This window comes from Vicia villosa, unplaced genomic scaffold (assembly GCF_029867415.1).
Source record: "Vicia villosa cultivar HV-30 ecotype Madison, WI unplaced genomic scaffold, Vvil1.0 ctg.004174F_1_1, whole genome shotgun sequence".
NCBI lineage: Eukaryota > Viridiplantae > Streptophyta > Magnoliopsida > Fabales > Fabaceae > Vicia > Vicia villosa.
Genome location: NW_026706385.1, coordinates 159120 through 164171, shown reverse-complemented (window position 1 = coordinate 164171; position 5052 = coordinate 159120). Strand labels below are relative to the sequence as shown.

General features: G+C 37.9%; 1 long non-coding RNA gene across 1 annotated transcript; it reads right to left on the bottom strand.

The window, feature by feature from the left end:
* Positions 1–3758: 3758 nt before the first annotated feature.
* On the bottom strand, positions 3759–4668 carry LOC131641858 (uncharacterized). The gene is made up of 2 exons (XR_009295655.1): positions 4422–4668; positions 3759–4075 (listed from the first exon to the last, which is right to left on the bottom strand). It is a non-coding gene; the product is annotated as an uncharacterized LOC131641858 (long non-coding RNA).
* Between the last annotated feature and the right edge of the window lie 384 nt (positions 4669–5052).

Genomic DNA, 5052 nt, shown 5'->3' with positions numbered 1-5052 from the left:
GACCGAGCGCTCGACTTTCAGGTATTCTATCAGAGGATCAATCATCTCACAATAAAAGAAGAATAGCATTATCCATAATGGATATCCCTCGTTCATTAAGAAGAAGGCAATCACAACCTTTTCTTCAAGTCAATCACAAAAGTCATACAACTTGTTCCCGAACGAGACAAAAAAAGAATGAAAAGAGAGTTATGAATCATGATAAAAAAAAAGAGAAACAATAGCCCGCTAAGTCAAAAAAAGTTTGAAAGCAAATGACTTAGGCAAAAATTAGGGCATATCCCGCTGGGCAACGGAAACCAAAATCAAAAGAAATTTTGTCCAGGCAAAAGTTAGGGATAGCAAAAGGCAAATGCAAAAGAAAAATCCTCCGAGGGACAAGTTAGTGTGACCATCAACGAAAGCGCCAAAGGGTGACTTCCACCTCCATCAAAGCCATAAAGGATCCTCATCCATTGCAATCCTTCATGAAAGGTGAATACTCGTGTCAAATTATCTGAACATAGGACTGGAGAACATCACGAAGAAGGGGTGGGTTAAGTAGAACTTGAGCCTTTATCCTTTGTTTCTCAAACCGTGAACCCGGCCACGTTACAACCCTCAAAAGTCCTAATTGAAGCAGGGTTCGTTCCGAAAGTATACAAACTGTGAAATCATGTCAAATTGACTCCTAATGTTGCTGTGTCATTTGTGTTAGTATCAGTACAACATTTTGACAGATAAAACCTTTTCCTTTGAGATTAACATGTGCATTGCATCCTCATTATCCTTTTTTCAAAACAGAACTGTCTCCAACTTGAAAGTAGGTACTTGATACCAAGGAAAGTTCAACATTGAAATTCCATTGAGTAATCTTACAAAGGCAAAGGGTTGTCATCCACCGAGCAAATATATCAAACATCCATTTGGTGGAAGAGTTCCTTTCAATATGGGACATTCATTCCATGATCTACACTGGGGGAAGACCATTCCAAATCTCCATGATTCAAGCATATCAAAGTTCTATCTCAAGAGATCTTACAAACTGGGGCAAGCTAGTAACAATTCATCTCTTCATCTTCAATCAAGTGTCAGATATCGAGACAAGTGTCGAGGAGTCAAGCTAAACACCTCACCTTCACAAGGGCTATCCTTCAAGCTATGAACTTTCCACGAAGACATCCTACATCCACTCCTTATATCTTGGGAACAATCATCCATTCATAATCACACATGCATCATACATATCATTGCATTCTCATTTGCATTATCCATCAATAATCCAATCATCAACAAATCAGGGGCATCCACCCTACTTTGATTCTCAAGCAGAGTTTCAGAACTCCACCTAATCTATTCCACACAAAGCAGAAACCCTAATCAATCAGTACACTGCATATAGAATCCATAGCATTGCATCCCCAGAAGTGCACAAATAAATCAAACATTGCATATGAAGCATAAGCCAAGTTACTCATCAGATGAGGTCCCTATAAAGAATTCAATTGATATTCTACTGGATCACTCAGAGTTACCATTGTGGTGTCATCTCCCAAAGTCAATCATGTTCATCTTTCTTCAACCTAGAGTTGATATTTTTGTGTTCAACCCAGAGTTGACTTTCCTTCCATCTTTTAACCCCGAGTTAATTATCATTTTCCCACTCAATCCAGAGTTGACGGTTATCTTTTGTATTTCCCACTCAACCCAGAGTTGACGGTTATGTCTTGCCTTTTCCCACTCAACTCAGAGTTGACGGTCATCTTTTACTCAATCCAGAATTGATTCCTCTTCCCACTCGACCCAGAGTTGACGATCATCTTTTACTCAATCCAGAATTGGCTTCTTCTTTCCCCGCTCAACCCAGAGTTGACGGTTATCTTTTATCCTTTTCCCACTCAACCCAGAGTTGACGGTTATCTTTTATCTTTTCCCTCTCAACCCAGAGTTGATGGATACTTCTTATTGATTTCTCCTTTACCACTCAACCCAGAGTTGACGGTTATCTTTTATTCAACCCAGAGTTGATCTTTTTCCCACTCAACCCAGAGTTGACGGTTATCTTTTATTCAACCTAGAGTTGATCTCTTTCCCACTCAACCCAGAGTTAACGGTTATTCTTTTTCAACCCAGAGTTGATGGTTATTATCTCTCTTTCCCACTCAACCCAGAGTTAACGGTTACCTTTTGTCATTTCCCACTCAACCCAGACTTGACGGTTATCCCTTGTTCAATCCAGAATTGATTTCTCCTTTCCCACTCAAACCAGAGTTGACGGTTACTCTTTGTCTTTTCCCACTCAACCCAGAGTTGACGGTTATTTCTTATTCAATCCAGAATTGATTTTCCTTTCCCACTCAACCCAGAGTTGACGGTTATATTTTATCTTTCCCACTCAACCCAGAGTTGACGGTTATCTTTTATTCGACCCAGAGTTGATTTTTTGTCCTTTCCCACTCAACCTAGAGTTGACGGTTATCCCTTGTTCAATCCAGAATTGATTATCTTCTTCCCACTCAACCCAGAGTTGACGGTTATCTTTTCTCCTTTCCAACTCAACCCAGAGTTGACGGTTATCTTTTGACTTTTCCCACTCAACCCAGAGTTAACGGTTATTCCTTGTTGATTTCTTTTTTCCCACTCAACCCAGAGTTGACGGTTATCTATTCTTATTTCCCTCTCAACTCAGAGTTGACGGTTATCTCTTGTCTATCCCACTCAACCCAGAGTTGACAGTTATTTATAATTGTTCATCTTTCTCCTTTCAACCCATAGTTATTATCCAATTCCTTGTTAAACCCAGAGTTGATTTCCTTGCTTTCTTTTTCAATCCAGAGTTGATGCCTATATCATGTCTCACTAATACTAATTTCCCTTTCCGTTCTCAATCCAGAATTGATGTTTACCTCTTATTTCAACCCTGAGTTGACTTCCCTTTATTCTTCGACCCAGAGTTGACCCACTTTTTCTTTTTTCAACCCAGAGTTGAAGTCTATTTCATTTCTAACCCAGAGTTAATTTGTTCAAACCTAGAGTTGATATGATCTTCCTCAGTGGATTTGACACCATTCTTTTCTCCAGTGGATCCTATCTCATCAGGCAAATTTTCAGGTTCACTTGATATTTAATCTTCTTCTACCTTGAATGTTCGAAAGGCTAGGCGCCAATCTCACCCTCAAGTTTAAGATGATTAAACAGGGGCAGCTGTTGCACCCTAAAATTTGCCCATCTAATTTTATTTCTAGCTGGCTTAAGCTTTACATTTCATTTGCATCCATCTATTAGGTCATTTAACATATCATACATTCATCCAATAATAAAGCTTGGCTTTGGATCATTCGTCATGAAAATTAGGGTTTTTATCCCTTCTGCTTGAGCTTAACAAATTGTTTCGACTAAGGATCGAAAATTAGGGTTTACTTCCCTATGATGGAGTTCGTCAAAGTTTTAAATGAGGTCAACTGAATTGGGGTTTGATCTTGGAGTATAGAAATGACAATGCTACTTCAATTATGATTGGCACATGATTATTGGTATGGCAAGTCGTTGGCATTGGGCCTCATTCGAGAATTTGAGGTGAAGACGGTGTATCTTGGATCATTGATAAGATTAAGGGACATAATCTTGGACTTCTGGTCAAAGTCAACCTTAAAAAGTTGACTCTTTCACTAAAGTCATCATTTAACCACTATGTAGTTTTCATTTTATTCTAATGCTACTTGGTTCAAGAATGAAAGAATTAGAGAAGTTGAAAATTCAAATTTTGAATTCAAAAGATGGAAAGAAAATGAAGTCCACTTTCATGAAGAAAAAGCTTCGCTCATTACAAGGGTACTGCTCATATTCCATATAACTAAATTCAAACTTTCATCACATGTTTCAAGCCATGCTTCAAGACCTCACATCTAAAATCCATATTACATTGCCATTATACCAATTACATCTAAAAGGAAATACATAAATTTATATATTCATCAAAGCCAACAAATGCCGTAAAGCCTTTTACTCCCGAATCCGCAGTATCGTCATCTTCCATCATTTTTGTCCCTTGCTCCTACTTTGCCTTCAATACACTCTTTTGCTTCCAATTTCAAACCTGCACATACAAAAAAAAAAAAACAGAACATAGCTTCAAAAAACAATCCAAAACAAGGCCATGTTAGCTTACATAATCATTCATATGTCTCACATATTGTCAAGAAAATACACATGCAAATGGTCGTGATTCACATACTGTCATGCTTTACATTTAGTCCATCCAATACAATTACAATCATCTAACCTTCCCTTTACAACTCATACAAAACCCATTCATAATCTCCACCTATCAATCTACATCTCATCCTAATTAAAAACTAAGAGAAAACATCCATCTGCTAACCGTAGTCCTAACCGCATACATACATAAACCACAACAGAAATTATGCAAAATCAGAACCTACACTTGCTCATGCCAGAAAAAGCAAAGATGAGTTCAAGCACTCCAAAAGTATTTAGCAGGATTCTACATACACCATTCATTCAGCTCGACCTCCATTCATTCACGCTGCAGCAAACGGGAACTAGTTCAGTTGACAAATAAACAACCTGCCCTTGCCCTTTATGTCTTGCTATTCTTTCTTTTTCAAGCTATGAACAATACCTGTCATCATTCAATGCACACATAAAAAAAACCCAGCTCAAAATCAACCTTCACAAGTAAACTTTAATTCAATTTTTAACCTACCACCTATATAAACCGAACCGGTCCTCAAAGCCATTTGCATCTAAAGCCCAAATAGAAAACCGATACCTGCACGTTACAAAACCAACAGGAAGAACCAGAAAAAGTCACTATTAGTTCCAAACTCATTAACATCCGCTAACAGATTCTAACCAATTTTCAAACTAACTTTTCTAACAGTTTGTAACCAAACTTTAACCAACTTCTAACTTCCCTCACAACTAACCTATAACAAACTTCTAACAGAATTAACAATCATTCAATAGTTTCCTAACAAATTCTCAACCTACATAACAACCTATAACAGAATGTAACTAACCTCTCCACTTAACTCAATCCTCACCCTTAAT